The sequence below is a fragment of the Protopterus annectens genome, chromosome 11.part0 (assembly GCF_019279795.1).
Source record: "Protopterus annectens isolate FY-2018-M chromosome 11.part0, PAN1.0, whole genome shotgun sequence".
Taxonomy (NCBI): domain Eukaryota; kingdom Metazoa; phylum Chordata; order Ceratodontiformes; family Protopteridae; genus Protopterus; species Protopterus annectens.
Window position 1 is genome coordinate 364,665,932 of NC_056745.1, and position 18,542 is coordinate 364,684,473.

Below are 18,542 nucleotides of genomic sequence, written 5' to 3' on the forward strand. Positions count from 1 at the left end.
TTCCCTCACAGCAAGTTGTGGTAGAGTCTGGGTGAGCTTTTCCAGTAAAGCTTTGAAATGTTTTATTTTACCCCTTAAATAGAAGGTTTAGTTCCTAGCTCCACCCTCAGTTCACAGATAATTAATCTTAATTGACCTGTTCTAACTTAAGTGTGACTCCTTAATTGACCTGTTCTAATTTCTGTCCACAGGACCTAGTGAGTAAGGGAAAATCATGAATGGAATGTTATCAATAAACAGTGGTGTGATCATCCAGTCATAGGGCAGAGTGAGTAAAGAAAATTGTGAAATGAAAGTTATCAGTAAGCAATGGCATGATTGCCCAGCCACGGGGCAGAATTAATGTGCTTGCAAAAAATGTTATGCAAACTTCACAGAAAGCAAAGAAATATAAAATATATCAGATTGCTATAGAGAGAAAAGTGGAGGCATCCCTTATATAGCTACAAGTACAATAACTGCTACCACAAGTAAAATTAAAATCTCAAGTCCTGTGTTGACAGACAAAATACCTGGTGGTTTCCTATGTATAGTCAATGAAAGTCTAACCCCTATCATGCATATTAAACAAATGTTAGCATGTGTATACCTTGCTGGCCATTAGCAATAGGCTGTAGTGATACTAGATGATAAACAGGGAGGGTCACATTAGACCGAAAACATTTTACATCCAGCAGCCTAAGCAGTGTTGTATGGAGAAATTATGGGGAGTCACAATAATGCCTATCCAAAATGACACAGAGGACCCACTTCTGTTAGATAGTAAACATTATGCAATTTTACTTGGTGTGTCTTGTGACATTCTTTGCATAGATAAGAAAAACACCTGATGAAGATCTGCCTTGACATTGCAAAGGCTTTTTACATTTTCTGCATAAGGTGGTAATCAGAAAATTCAGCTCATCAAATGCAAATCCATGTGTAATTTAATGTGTAAAATGCTGGTTAAGCAACAGGATACAAGAAATCAGGGTACTGGCTTATTATTTTTTCCAAAAGGAATTACAGCGGTGTCCCAGGAGACTCTATACAGAAGTCAGTTTTTGAATAATTCTCTGATATAGGGACTTCCAAGATGGCTGCACATTGAGTAATCTCTCAGTGTGAAAACAGAAACTCATCAGAGAAGGCCAGTAGACTTGTGTTTATGGGTAAATTATGTGTTTATGTATTTATGGGTAAATTTAAGTAACTGGCTAGTAAGTGCATTGCCTGGATGCCAGGAATAAAAAAATACAGAAGACCTGGAAAAATCAGTTACAAAAAGTGAGGAAGAAAAACTGACTGGGGAAACGTGTACAGCTGTTCAGCAAAAAGCAATGCAACCTTCAGACATGACTTCAAATAACCTACAGGAAGATATAAGACAACTGCATACAGACCTTGTTAAAATAAACAAAACATTGATGGAGTATATCAACACAAACAAAAAAAGATTGGGAAAAAAATGGAAGAAGCTTTAAACAGATATTCAGATGAGATGATAAAACTGTAAAAATCAGAGGTCAAACTGAAGAAAAGGCTGGCTGAATATGAGACTGCTCAGGAAGAGTTAGTATTAGAGGACAGAGCACATAGGGAAAACCTAAGATTTTTAGCTATGACAGAGAATCTGGAAGGAACAGACTGCATGAATTGTATGAAAGCACAGATAAACAACAGGACTGGTATTCCAGAGCAGGAGTTGTTAGTAGAAAGGGCCCATCATGTGTATGCTCCAAACTTGGCTATAAGAAAGCAACCTAGACCTTTAATAGTAAACATGCAATCCTACCAGCAAAAGGAGTTAATTCTGGTAGAACTGTTGCTGAAGGACACAGTAAAAGTAGGAGACAGCAGAGTGTTTGTGGAGAATGATTACTCATTGTATACCAGACAAAACAGGAGCAAATTAATTCCACTATTCAGGGAATGTTGAGATACAGGTGTCAGAGCCAAACTGTTGTACCCAGCTGTCTTCAAGGTATTCTTTCCTGGAGGGGCAAAATCATTTTTTTGATGAAGTACATGCTAAGGAGGAAATACAAAAGTTTGTCCAACAAAAAGTAAACTGTAAAACAGAAGGAGATTCTGCTTCTTATTCTTCTGATAATAAGGACCACAGAGGGACTGTATCTGTGAAACATTTTCACATTTTCAATGGAAAATGTTGGAGAGAAGGAAGGGAACACAAAGGTTGACTAGGAGAATTGAGAGTATGTTGGAAATGAAGCAGAGACAGGATTTTGGAGATGAACAGTAATAAAACCAGTAACATACTATGGGATTACAATGCAATAATTATATTTGTGTAATATGACAGAACAAGAAAATCTGGAAATATTGAAGTTTTTTGGAATTTGTTGGACTTGTTGGGGACTCTAAAGTATATTCCCTATTTCATGCCATTAATGTTCAGAAAAGTGCCTTGGGGAGGGGAAGAGGAGTGAAAAAGTTAACTGTAAGTAAATATTTTCTTTTCTTAAACAGTATCAATTTTGTGGCATGTGATTTTCTTTACATGCTCTAAAGTTAAGTTTTTTCAGTTATGTGTAAGTGTAATGAGGATTGCAAACAGGTGCTACTGTTTTTTTGTTTGTTTGTTTTCTTTTCTTTTTCTTTTTTCTTTCTTTCCTTCTCTCTTCTTCTCTCTTCTTGTTCAGTTTTAAGAATTTTAGGCACTGAAATGTAAACAAAAGAAAAGATTGGTTAAAAAGCATGATAAAAATTATGTGCTTTTTCTCATTCTTGCATGTTGGAATGACTGGGTTAAAGACCTTAGATTGATATAGTAACAACTATTAAGAGAGAGCAAGTAAATGAAAAAGCACATTGAATATTATGAGTTTTTTTTTTCTAGCAAGTACATGCATGCTCAGTTCTACAGCTGGTCTTCATGTTTCCACAGAAACAATCTGATAAACAGAAACTGGCTGCCTGGTTCTCATGTCTCCATAGAGACAATCTGATAAAACAAAACTGGATACACTCTGGTGGAGAGTGATTGAATGGGAAAAAGAAAAGAGAAACTGGCTAGAGGATAATGTTCTCTAAAAGCATTCAGGGGTTTTCCCAAGGTAGATAATGTTCTCTTAAAGCATTCAGGGGTTTTCCTTGTTGGGAGACCTATAAAGATAAGACAAAACTAATCAGCACTTAATAGAAGCTACCGTGCATCTGTGAGTGTGGCTGTCAGTTTGAGACTTTTGTTCCTATTATGAGGGTAAAATGTCAATTTTTGAAGGTGTACATAGTTTTGTGTTTTAGTATTAAGTTAATAGGCTTTGGGGGTATTGGGGTGTGTTTGGTTTTTTCGTTTGTTTGTTTGAGGTCTTTCAATAAAACAAAACGTTTTATAAGATATGACATAGGCTCAATTGGATATGACAAGGAACAACTGTATAAAAGTTCAACCTGATAAACAGTGTATGCATGTAACACAAAAGCTGGAACTAGACATTTAACAAAAAAGGTGTTATACATAAAAGGTGGGAATAATAACTTTTTAATACCATGATGCTTGCTTTAATGTCTTTAGATGCAAATGGCCTCACATATAAATGCAAATAAGAAATAGTAGTGAACTGTATTAAAAATATAGAATGCAAATAGGTATGTTACAGGAGACACACTTAGAAAGTACTAAACATGCAAATTTGATAAAGAAAGGTTTTCAGGAAAAGAGGAGTACTTATATTAACTGCAAGAGGAGCTCCAATAGTAATAGAAGAAGATAAAAAAGGTAATAATGGTAGAAGTGTAGTGCATTTGTGGTGCTAAGGGGTTACTGGCAAGGGAGGAGGATTACACTGGCATGTATTTACATTTCACCCTAAACTGCTATAATAGAACTTAAGAAAATTCTGGAAGAAATAATCATTTTTCAGCAAGGAATAGTACTTATAGGTGGGGAATGGAATTTGATTTGCAACAGTGAAGATGTGTCTGGGGGGCCCAGAAGCTTCAATATAACAAAAGGAGGGTAGATATTTTAAGAAATTTATAAAAAAACATTTGGCATGGAAGATGTGAATTCAGTAATAGGAGTTCGGAGTGAATTTACATATTATTCCCTATGATATAAAAACTGGGTTAGCTTTGACAGAATTTACATTTCACAGGAACATCTGCATTTAATTGAAGGTCTTGATACTCATCCAATAACGATTCCAGATCATGTGCCAATAATAGCTAAAATAAAAGCACAGGGTAATGAAATAAAAATGCGACATTGGCACATCCCCACCTATCTGTTGAAAAGAGAGGAATTTAAGGAATGGGTCATGAAGATTATTCAGGAGCTGTTAGAGAGGATATATATTTTTTCGGAAAATATAGCTAGGGAATGGGATGAAATTAAGGTGGCATTTAAAAACAGACAGGAAATAAAAGAAAGGGAGCTATGGTTAAAAAGTAGCAAAATTATTTAGAGGGACTAACAAATGTTAAAGTATTGAAGTATTGCAGAATAGGGAAAATCTCACAGAACAAGAAGAGAATCAACTGCAGAATGCTAGGTAGAAAATAAGGGATTACCACAATAATATGCACAAGCCTAAAAAGTTTGCTGTTAAGCAACTGTTTTTTGATAACACTGGAGCACAAAAACTTTTAGCACAACAACTCAGGCAACAGAAAGTAGAAAGGGCTGTTGCCAAACACAGGGACTCTATAACAAGGAAGGTAAGAAGAGATCCTGTAGAGGTATTAGGAATATTTCAAAAAATTATATGAGAGTCTCTATAAAGCAGAGAAATATGAAAATCAGGAAAAGATACAAAAGGAAATGTTTATGGAAGAATTAAATATGCCAAGGTTAGAAGCAGATGAGAATCAATTACTAATAGTTAGGACAGGTGGAGAGGAGATAAAAATTGTGATGTATAACCAATCTGCAGGAAAGTCCCCAGAATAGATGATATTCCTGTGGAAGTTTGGAAGCTAGGAGGGAAAAAAATGATAAAGGTCTGGAAGGTTTTGTTTAACAGTATCTTAAGAGGAGGAGAAGTACCACCATCCTGGAAGAATGCAGTGGTAGCTGTAATACCTAAAGAGGGTAAAGATCCATTAGACCCAGTTACATAAACTATGATTATAAAGTGTTCATGTCTACAATGTCTAAAAAATGGCAAAAGTAATGCCAAAACTAATAGATATGGATCAATGTGGTTTTCTGAAGGGAAGGCAAACATTTCACAACATTAACAGAACACTGATGATCCAGAGGGAAGCAGAATGTATGAAAATATCATTGCTGTTGGTGGGCCTTGATGCAAAGAAAGTATTTGACAGCATAAGCTGGGACTTTATGAGCAGGGCGATGGAAGCATTTGCATTTCCTGAAAAAAATTATAAGGTTGATTAGGAGGATATATGAGGGATCAGAGATGAAAATTAAAGTTGGTGGGGTCCTCTCTGATAATTTCTGCTTGAGCAGAGGAACCAGGCAGGGGTGTCTTCTTCCACCTTTATTATCTGCATTATATTTAGAACCATTGGCAAAGAAAATAAGGGACTCAGAAATTTAAGGATGTAATTGGTCTGGTAGTCAAGAAAAGCTGGCTTTATTTGCAGATGATATTATTTTATACCTGACAGAACCAGAAAAGGACATTACAGTGTTGTGGACCATTTTGAGACAGTTTCAGATCTTTTCAGGATACAAAATTAATGAAGCTAAAACAAAAGCAATAGTGGTAAATTATGTACCCCCACATGAACTGGTTCAGGAATACCCATATTTATGGGGACATGATAAAATGAAGTTTTAGGAGTATGGATTAAAAATTATTCTAGTGCAGCAGCTAAAGATATGTGGGAAGAGACTAAACAAAAGATAATATAAAAAACTGAGCAAATGGAAGCTTTGTTATATGGATATGGATAGTAAGATACAAGTAATTAAAATGTTTTTAGCCCCTTTAGTCTTATACATAGATCAGGCATTTTTTTATCAACCAGAGGAGAAGTTGTGGGTAGCAATTAATAAAGAGCTAAATAACTTTATCTGGGAGAGGAAGACAGCAAGAGTCAAGTGGGATAAGCGGATTGGGATTACCCAATTTAAAGGGGTATTTCACAGCTACACAGTTAAGACCCCTATACATAGCACAAGCAGAAAATTATAATTCAAAGTGGAAAGTAATAATGATGAAATGGGGGAAGCTGAAGAAGCAAGGAGAGACTGGAATTTTGGGTGCAGGCCTTTAAGGAGAATACCAATAATTATACATAATATTATATCCATAAAGTAGCAGAAAATATTCTAAGAACTAAACCAACACAGACATGGAGAAAGGAGATTCTGCTGATAGGTATGCCTTAAAATAGGGATATAGGCAATAAGCAAGCGGAGACTGGAATTTATTGGGGAAAACTGGCAAAGGAATGAATGTATTGGGAGCAAATAACTAGAGAGGTAAAGATAATAGAATGGGAAGATGCCAAGACTTTATTTGGACTGCAGGTTAGCGATTGCCTTCCATATCAGGGATTGATATCAGGGTACAGGCAAAGAAAAAGAAATAGGGAAGACCAGCACTGGTAGAGTTTTTAATAGAGTCTAGAATAGAAGCTGCCATTGAAAAAGGAATAATTAGTAGAGCATATAAAATATTGCATAATAGCTATAAGAACCAACCAGAGGAGGTTAAAAAGGATTGGGAAGAGAGATTGGATAAGCAATTCCGAAAGAAACAATGGGACAATATATGTATTTCTCCCAAATAAGCAACAAACTCTAGAAGATTTAGGATATTTGCCTGGAAATGTTTACATATCTATCTTTATACACCAAGTAGACACCAGAGAATTGTTACTCAGGGAGACAGCAAATGTTGGAGGTATGAAGGGGAAGAAAGAGATAATTGGGAATATATTTTCTGGGAGTGTGGTGAGTTGGTGGACTTTAAGGTAATCCCTGCGGGATGCACTTTCGGAGATGCTGGGAGTGCAGATTGGTCTGACGAGGGAGATGATTTTTCTTAGCTATGATACAGAATTGGAATTGCCTAGACATGGTAAGGCTTTGCTCTGTCTAATAATGGTTGCTGCCAAAAAAGCAGTTACTAGAAAATGGAAATCAAAATCTAAACCAACTATACTGGAAGTAGTGAATATAGTAACAGAGATAAAACAACCGGAATTGAGATCTTCAGAAAAGGGTAGGAGCAAACTACATAGGAAAAATGAGAATTGTGGGAAAAATGCATACAAGGGAGGAATGAGGTTTAAAAGGCAGCAGGACTTAAATGAGCTATGCAGTGTTTGAGTTTGAAAGATTGGGTAGATTATAAGTGATGTATATTGTTTGCAACTGGGACTGTGTCAGTATGGTTTGTAATGTAAAATGCTTGCAACTTAAATTGTTTCGGTGTGGTTTGTTTTCATTTATATAAATGTATTATTACCTATGTAGTAAGTGATTGTTTAATAAAGATGTTTCTTGCTTAAAAAAATTCAGGAATTGAATAATTTATGTAATATTGCTTAGCTTATATGATATATCACAATATATGTGAAGTATAACGTTTATGTTAATATAGTTTGATTACTTTTATATGAACGTGAATTTGCCTATGTCACAAGTGATAATTCAATAAAGCTGTTTGGGAAAAAAATCTACTCTGCTATAAATAAACATATGGATAGTCAGATATGCTGATGATTGCCAAGTGGATAGCATAATTACACCCATAAAAGATGTTAAAGTTCTCCAAGATACTCAACAAAAAATGCACACCTGGTGCAGTTGTAATGACAGCTCCAAATAGACCAGCAAGGCAGCACAGAGTTCAAAATATTTATTGATTTCTGATAAATATAACAAACTAGTTTCGGCCAACAGCCTTCTTCAGTGTTAAGCAATATCATCAAGTTCATTTGCATCTTCCTTTAAATACATTTCAAGAGCCAATCAAAAAGATGAGCTCATGAATACTAATCAGTTTAAAAAATTTTTTTGCTTGCAAAACATGTTAGGAGGGCACTTAGAATAAATCATATGGTTATACAATAATAGTGAGTGCATACACTCAAGTGTGGTCCATCCATCATAGGAGAAATAACCACCAGATAAAATAAGGCTAGACAAATTCTAGATATTCCAACATGTCAATAAGACAATATATTAATACATGTTGTTGGTTTTAATAATCCCATATGGATGTACCACTAACACAAGCTATCCAACAGCACTTAGTTAGAGGAACAAAAAGTCAAAAAATCAAATACTGACGTTCATAGAACTTAGACGTGCTATGTCATAATGGAGCATATGTTGGACAGATTAGGTTATATATATATATATATATAAAAGATATATATACACATATATAAAGGTTGATTGTAGCAACACCCGTTATAAACATAGCATACAAGGTAGATCAACAATAATATTGACACCAGCCTGAACATAAATGCTTTCACCTTTGTTCAACAGAAACATTACAACTATTCTGTATCCGTCCTGAACAAAATAAATGACCACCCAATGAATACAAAAAATACCAAAACTATGATAGATCATTGTTGTGTTCCAACATCTCCCTCTAGCAATATATTGAAACTTGAATCTAAATAATCTTCCCATATTATATAGAACACCCATGTACTTATAATAATTGTTAATTGACAATCTCATAGCTAGTACATTTCAACCCTAAAATTGCTAGCGGTTCCTGCATACTATATCTACAGGAGCATTTAGTTGACAGGTAGGATGTAATAGCCCATACATATATATTGGTATAAGCAATTATTAAACATAACTTATAGTAGATATGAAGTGCAATATGGAAATGGAATCAACAATACTGTCATCAACAGCCTAAACATAAAGGCATACCCTTTCTTCCAAACAGTGATGAGAGCTGTTATATCTCCAATACCTAAATGGAAATGGCACCACTTGCAAGCCAAAAGGAAAAAGGTGAGGCAGAAAACTGTATTATTGTATCTAGTTTCAACTTACATTATGCTAACAAGCATAAATGCTCAGTCACCTTACTAGCAAGTTGAGTACCTTTCCTTTGTGCTCCCACAATAGGGAAAAATTTGTTCTAACTGAACATGGCCATCGCCCATATCGGACATAATATTAAGTAAGAGTCCCTATGACTTAATATATTAACACCCTATTCAGTATTAAGCCAGAAACTTTGAACATTCATAATATTAAGGACACATAAATAAAAACAAATGAAATTAGAGTTCTCCACTTGGTGTCCTATTATTAAATGGACTAATACTGATTCAATATATTCATTACAAATGATCATTTAGTCCCGGTGAAATAAAGCCCCCAATGTGATAATCCAATGTTTCTCTTTCCGATCCAACAACCCATGCCACCCTTGTTTATTTGTTCTGTCTCCAGAAATACGGTCAATGACCATAAAGGTGAATCTCGCTTGAGAATGTTTTAGTGTGTGTTGGTATAGGGCACTCGACTCCTTGTGGTTTTTGATATCACTGCGATGTTCGTTCATTCTTAGTCTTAAGGCTCTGGAAGTTTGTCCAACATAAAATCCCCCACAGTAACAAGATGCCAGATACACCACCCAGTCGCTACTACAGTTTCCAAAGATCTTAATATCAAAACTTTGCTGGTATTACGGCTGGTAAATGCCTTGGATTTCAACATGTATTGACAGGAACCACAATGGCCACAGGGGAATGACCCAATAAGTTCATCACCATGAAGTGTCAGTTGTTTATGAATAGTTCCCCCACTCGCCATGTGTTTAAAGTGTGAAAAATAAGAACCTAAGGTCTTGCCACGTTTATATGAAAAAAGGCAATGGGGTCCCAAAACTTACAGTTTATCATTGGCCAATAAAATGTTCCAATGTTTATTAATGATGTTTCTAATCATATTAATATTTCTGCTATAAGTGGTGATGAACCTGACACATGTATGGGAGGATTGATTTTTGTTTTTGTTTTATCCTGATATTGTAATAAGTCGTCCCTCACAAGACGATTAGCTCTATTCTGAGCCGATACGATGTCAAATTCATCATATCCCCTGTTAGTAAACCTCTGACTGAGATCCCTACTGGCCAATTGATATTCCTCCATGTTGGAACTGAGACGTTTGATACGTATAAACTGGGATATTGGAATACTCCTGATTGTGTGACGGGCATGTAAACTTGCGGCATGTTACAAGGTGTTATACTGCGGCTACTTGTGGAAAACCCTCGTAGACAGAGTATTGTCTGGGTTCCTGTATACTGTGACATCCAAAAAGTTGATAGAATTTTTATCGGATGTCACAGAAAATTCAATTCCCCAGACATTATCATTTAGATATTCTACAAATTCCTGCAAGTATCCTGCATCAGCCCGCCACACCAACCAGCAGTCGTCCAGATAACGTCTCCAAATATCCATTTCCACCTGAAAAATGTTATGTGATGTGTCATAGATCAAAAATTCCTCAACATAAGCCATGAAAAGGTCAGCATATATAGGGGCAAAAGATGCCCCCATAGCTGTTCCTTGAAGCTGCCAATAACATTGGCCCTGGAAGTACAGGACATTCTTATTTAACACATGCTCGGACATACAAATCAAAAGGGTGTTAAATCGGTGAATATAGATTTACCCTTTCCAACCAATATTGTAAGGATTGGAGACCCGCCCAATGGGGTATACTTGTATATAGTGATTTTACATCCAAGGTACATAAGTACCACTCAGGTTCCAACTGGGTTTCCCTAATTAACTGTAGAAACTGTGTGGTATCCTGCAATCTAGATCTAATGTGTCCCAACAGGGTTTAAGATATTTGGTGAGGAAAGCTGAAAGGGGTTCAGTCAGAGAGCCTATTCCGATACTATGGGTCTACCGGTGGTTTTTCCAAGGACTTATGAATTTTGGGTAAAAGATATAATATCTGTTTTGGACGGTTCCGACACTTTAAGTGAATCCAAGCACTTCTTGTTAATGATGCCTTCCTCAAAGGCCAACTGCAAAAAGCGTCAATCTCATCTTTAAATACTGGTGTGGGATCTATGGACATGTACATATAGCACTTAACATCTGACAATTGAGTTAGCCCTTCCTGAATATAATCCGCAGTGTTCCAAACCACAACTGCACCTCCCTTGTCTGCAGGGACAATAACTATATCCTTATTGTCACACAAGGTATTCAAAGCTATCCTGTCATCATCCGATAGATTACTAGCCAGCATAATGTGTTCCATGTTTTGGAAATGAATATCCCTCAAAATGGAGTCCATGAAAATAGATACGTGTTTACTCATAGGGGGTTGAAAAGAGGACTTACCAAAGCGGAAGTCCTCAGATGGTTCTGACCTGTTATCCTCAAAAAACAGCCTCAGATTTAACATCCTACAAAAATCATGTAAATCCTGTACTATGTGATATTCTTGACTAAAGAAAGAAGGAATAAAGTTCAAACCCTTGTTCAACAGTGCTACCTGCTCATCCGTTAATATAGTCTTAGATAAATTCAACACATTCTGGGTGGTTCCAGATGAGTTTCCTATTTCAGGAAGTTGTCCAAAAGACCTTGAAGGGAAACCGAGTGACCACTCTTTCTGTGCTTTCTGCACCCCGGTGTCCTTGCCCCTTCTAAAGGGAAATTTTGTTAGTTCTCTTCCTATTAGGTGAAGCCCTCTCACCTGGACCCTCAAAATCCGTAAGGGAGGATTCATCACCAGATGTACTATATGAACTGTCCCCTTATTTTTAAGAATTGATCGTGGTCTCTTTTGGTGCGACCGGGCCCTGTTTTAATCTGATTGTTATCCAAATCTAACCGATCTGCTTAAATCAAATGGTTTACCCGTTGATAATCAGAAAAATCACGGTGAAATTTCTTAATTTTTCGTTCCTTTAAAGTTTTTTTTGCTCCATCAGTTCTGAAGATAATTTTTAATATTGTCCTGATATTTAGTAGAAGATTCAAACTTTTGAGCCTCTGAACATATATTTTGACTTCAAGTATATTAGAATCTACTGTCCTTTCATAATATTGTAACAGTATGTTCACAAAACATGGATCCTATCTGAAGTGCCTCCTGCCAATCATGGTTGAGTTTGTCGTCTGGCTTCCCAACTAGAGGTTGAGTTAGACCTCTGGGAGCCATATTCTGGGCGAATATGCTTTAAATAACTTAAGATGCCAAATGTTTGATCTCAGCGTCTTAAATGCTTTAGTGATTGAGTGGAAAAACATATCACAATCAACCACAGATGTCTGAGCCAAACTGCCTGGATCATTGCTTGGCAATCGATCAATGCCAAATACTGCTATATCTTGCCGATCAGCACATAATCCAGAAAGAATGGTATTTAGATCCATGTTGTAAACAATGTTAAAGTATATTACTAGTGAAAACTGATGGAACACCAAAAATACAAAGGAGTATAATTTGGAATCAAAATATAATATGATAGTTATGAGACCCAGTAACATCAAAATGGGGTAGAAAGTTAACCCCAATCTCTAATAAGAAAACACAGGGTGGCAGAAAGCACAACAAAAGTTGAAAAGAGATCAATACCAGATATTCCTAAGATAGGTAAAGATCCAATAATAGGATGAAAAATGAGGCTGTGTGATGTAGCACTAGTGGCTTATATATGAGATAAGATAAACCAACCTGAGTTGATTAGTTTAAATATTCAATATTAGAGTCAGGGTTCAATAGGACATCAAAATCAGCCCCAATAAGCCAACCTACCAACTACAGGTCATAACCATAATCCAGCATAAGAATCAAATACTATGAACCCTTACTGTGAGTAATGCTGAACTAACGAGGAATCCAAAAATTATGTTTGATGTGGTCCTATACTTTCAAGACCCTAAAATATATTGTGCAGATATATAAACCAAATGGTCAAAAAATACAACAGACAATAATGCAACAAGCCAATATAGAGCTTATGAAGAGCTTTTGAAATCATCAACCGGTATAATTTTTGTCAAATATCATGCTGCTAATATCACAACCAAATCCTTCTAATAGTCACTGGATACTCCATTAGGGTGTATAGTAATACCCGTGCCAAATATGTGGCCAGCGACACACACACCACAAAAATGAGAATGTCAAGGTTCAATTTTTAATAGTGGTCAGGGGACCGAGCAGTGGTTCATTTCAAAGAGGATGAAAGCTGGCAAGTGGTAATTATTAACAGTTATAACAATTGAATAAACTATTGCAATAGTATAGCTGGTATTTCCATCTGTATCTTGTATTCCCAACACAAGTGTTATAGTTTCAAATATTTGGAATAGGAACTGTTATACTATATCCTAACCATTCTATCCAGCTGATAGCCAAATGTTCAAGGACTACAATAACATCTTCATCCAATTAGGTACTCATTATAGGATATATGTAACTTTCATTGACAAGCTGTTTACTGATAACAGCAGAGGTTCCTTCGAAGGAAACAAAATCTGGCACTTGGTAATTGCTAACAACTGTGACTACTGTATGAATGTTACAATAGTGTATCTGGTATTTCCATTTGTATCTTGAATGCCCAAACACAAATGTTATAATTACAAATTATTGAAGATTAAACTATAGTGGTATATCACAACCATTCCTATCCTACTGATAGACAAATATTAAGGCACCACTCTGATGTCTTCCCTCAAAAAGTGGTCAATATGGGTTCTGTTCATAAACTGTGTACCAATGACAGTATAGAAAAAAGGGGGGTTGTATATTCAATAAAGTAAAAGAAGCTGTTATATATATATATCTCCAGTGCCTTAAGCTTTTACACCTAAACATGTAGTTTCAAATTATTAGAGATTAAACTATAGTGGTATATCACAACCATTCCTATCATGCTAATAGACAAATATTAAGGGACCACCCTGATGTCTTCTTTCAAAAAATAGTTATTATAGATTCTATCCATAAACTGTGTACTGATAACAGTATAGAAAAAAGGGGGGGTTGTGTATTCAGTATAGTAAAACAAACTGTTATATATCTATATCTCCAGTGCCTTAGGCTTTTGTACCTAAACATGTAGTGTATACCACATGAACATAATACCCATAGGTATATTGTTTAAAATCCAATAGGATGTATTATTAACTGCAGTCCCGAATTGAAATAGTTAGTATGTAGTACTTCCCATAACCAAAATGACAGTTATGATATCAAACTAATTATGATTCAAAACATTCCAATCAATTAACTAGTCATATCAGAATCCTTAGGGGAGAGATCGTAATACAAGTTATCCCCACATTTATGGTTTAAATGAATATTGAAGTCATTATTCCCTTACTCCATGTCTTATTCCCACATCACAGTCCAACAGGCCACCACCTATTGTTATCTTCCATTAAAGAGTAACTATATAGGATTGTGCCAAAAAGATACCAGACTGTTATAAGATTTTGATAGGCCCAGCATATATCACAAACCAGTATGATAATTAGCGACCTAGTGTACCCAAATTTGACAAATATTTGAGCACACTGAAGTACAATGATCCCCAATACAGGTTCAATACATCCCAATATGCTCATCTATCAAAAATGGTATCCAGCATATATCACAACACTGGATTTCCACACCGTTTCCCTATCCTGCATAGATACGGTATCCATTTAAACTACGACCTCATTTCACCAGAGTAAAGCAATTCCTATAACGGTATAGACAAAATGCATAAGCACCATAGAGTATTAGTTATATTTTAAATAATAGTTGAATGCGTCCCTAAATTACAGTAATCCTATAACCCGCTACCAGAAAAAACATATATTGCTTCTAAACCCTATATTATTAGGTATTCCTTGTTCAATCAAATGTTACTCATAAACAGGCAAGAATTTCACTAAGCACTGTGGTATACACAAAAACATCCTTAATACATTTGTCCCTGGTGTTTATACATATCAGAATTCCAAATATAAAACCACGCCTCCAAATGGTTGCTCAATAATCTATATGCAGAGTGTTATCCCAAATCACTGTGTCGTAATAATCCCCAAGATGTTAAATACACCTAAATTTACTACCAAACCCTATATTGTTATTACACACTCAATACACAATCACATATAGATAATTAGATGACAGGCAACGTAACCTAACCATGTATTAAGCACAGAATTAGTCCAAAATGCAATTGTCCTTTAAAGTTATGCAAAACGCCAAGTCCAAAATCCAAAATTCTTCTGAACGGACGTCGCTGTCTTCACATACAATGTTCTAATCCACAAGCACTATATCGTATTTGCCCCAACATAATACACACCAAAAGATTTGGATTGCGTGAAAACTGTAACACAACAGTTCGATGTTTTACAATGTATGATAGTCGGCCTGGTCCGCAAGATAGAAAAACATATATAGACACATCCAAAAGGAATAAATGCAAAGTTAGATGATCGATACGGCCATATAAAGAATAAGCACCCTCCTACCACTCAACGCTCCTCAATTCAGATGAAAAAAAGTCCAACAGGATAACAGGTCAGAACCATCTGAGGACTTCCGTTTTGGTAAGTCCTCTTTTCAACCCCCTATGAGTTTTCATGGACTCCATTTTGAGGGATATTCATTTCCAAAACATGGAACACATTATGCTGGCTAGTAATCTATCGGATGATGACAGGATAGCTTTGAATACCTTGTGTGACAATAAGGATATAGTTATTGTCCCTGCAGACAAGGGAGGTGCAGTTGTGGTTTGGAACACTGCGGATTATATTCAGGAAGGGCTAACTCAATTGTCAGATGTTAAGTGCTATATGTACATGTCCATAGATCCCACACCAGTATTTAAAGATGAGATTGTTTTGCAGTTGGCCTTTGAGGAAGGCATCATTAACAAGAAGTGCTTGGATTCACTTAAAGTGTCGGAACCGTCAAAACAGATATTATATCTTTTACCCAAAATTCATAAGTCCTTGGAAAAACCACGGTAGACCCATAGTATCGGAATAGGCTCTCTGACTGAACCCCTTTCAGCTTTCCTCACCAAATATCTTAAACCCTGTTGGGACACATTAGATCTAGATTGCAGGATACCACACAGTTTCTACAGTTAATTAGGGAAACCCAGTTGGAACCTGAGTGGTACTTATGTACCTTGGATGTAAAATCACTATATACAAGTATACCCCATTGGGGTCTCCAATCCTTACAATATTGGTTGGAAAGGGTAAATCTATATTCACGATTTAACACCCTTTTGATTTGTATGTCCGAGCATGTGTTAAATAAGAATGTCCTGTACTTCCAGGGCCAATGTTATTGGCAGCTTCAAGGAAGGGGCATCTTTTGCCCTATATATGCTGACCTTTTCATGGCTTATGTTGAATTTTGATCTATGACACATCACATAACATTTTTCAGGTGGAAATGGATATTTGGAGACGTTATCTGGACGACTGCTGGTTGGTGTGGCGGGCTGATGCAGGATACTTGCAGGAATTTGTAGAATATCTAAATGATAATGTCTGGGGAATTGAATTTTCTGTGACATCCGATAAAAATTCTATCAACTTTTTGGATGTCACAGTATACAGGAACCCAGACAATACTCTGTCTCTGAGGGTTTTCCGCAAGTATCCGCAGTATAACACCTTGTTACATGCCTCAAGTTTACATCCCCGTCACACAATCAGGAGTATTCCAATATCCCAGTTTATACGTATCAAACGTCTCAGTTCCAACATGGAGGAATATCAATTGGCCAGTAGGGATCTCAGTCAGAGGTTTATTAACAGGGGATATGATGAATTTGACATTGTATCGGCTCAGAATAGAGCTAATCGTCTTGTGAGGGACGACTTATTACAATATCAGGATAAAAACAAAAACAAAAATCAATCCTCCCATACATGTGTCAGGTTCATCACCACTTATAGCAGAAATATTAATATGATTAGAAACATCATTAATAAACATTGGAACATTTTATTGGCCAATGATAAACTAAGTTTTTGGGACCCCATTGCCTTTTTTCATATAAACGTGGCAAGACCTTAGGTTCTTATTTTTCACACTTTAAACACATGGCGAGTGGGGGAACTATTCATAAACAACTGACACTTCATGGTGATGAACTTATTGGGTCATTCCCCTGTGGCCATTGTGGTTCCTGTCAATACATGTTGAAATCCAAGGCATTTACCAGCCGTAATACCAGCAAAGTTTTGATATTAAGATCTTTGGAAACTGTAGTAGCGACTGGGTGGTGTATCTGGCATCTTGTTACTGTGGGGGATTTTATGTTGGACAAACTTCCAGAGCCTTAAGACTAAGAATGAACGAACATCGCAGTGATATCAAAAACCACAAGGAGTCGAGTGCCCTATACCAACACACACTAAAACATTCTCAAGCGAGATTCACCTTTATGGTCATTGACCGTATTTCTGGAGACAGAACAAATAAACAAGGGTGGCATGGGTTGTTGGATCGGAAAGAGAAACATTGGATTATCACATTGGGGCTTTATTTCACCGGGACTAAATGATCATTTGTAATGAATATATTGAATCAGTATTAGTCCATTTAATAATAGGACACCAAGTGGAGAACTCTAATTTCATTTGTTTTTATTTATGTGTCCTTAATATTATGAATGTTCAAAGTTTCTGGCTTAATACTGAATAGGGTGTTAATATATTAAGTCATAGGGACTCTTACTTAATATTATGTCCGATATGGGATGGCCATGTTCAGTTAGAACAAATTTTTCCTATTGTGGGAGCACAAAGGAAAGGTACTCAACTTGCTAGTAAGGTGACTGAGCATTTATGCTTGTTAGCATAATGTAAGTTGAAACTAGATACAATAATACAGTTTTCTCGTCTCACCTTTTTCCTTTTGGCTTGCAAGTGGTGCCATTTCCATTTAGGTATTGGAGATATAACAGCTCTCATCACTGTTTGGAAGAAGGGTATGCCTTTATGTTTAGGCTGTTGATGACAGTATTGTTGATTCCATTTCCATATTGCACTTCATATTTACTATAAGTTATGTTTAATAATTGCTTATACCAATATATATGTATGGGCTATTACATCCTACCTGTCAACTAAATGCTCCTGTAGATATAGTATGCAGGAACCGCTAGCAATTTTAGGGTTGAAATGTACTAGCTATGAGATTGTCAATTAACAATTATTATAAGTACATGGGTGTTCTATATAATATGGGAAGATTATTTAGATTCAAGTTTCAATATATTGCTAGAGGGAGATGTTGGAACACAACAATGATCTATCATAGTTTTGGTATTTTTTGTATTCATTGGGTGGTCATTTATTTTGTTCAGGACGGATACAGAATAGTTGTAATGTTTCTGTTGAACAAAGGTGAAAGCATTTATGTTCAGGCTGGTGTCAATATTATTGTTGATCTACCTTGTATGCTATGTTTATAACGGGTGTTGCTACAATCAACCTTTATATATGTGTATATATATCTTTTATATATATATATATATATAACCTAATCTGTCCAACATATGCTCCATTATGACATAGCACGCCTAAGTTCTATGAACGCCAGTATTTGATTTTTTGACTTTTTG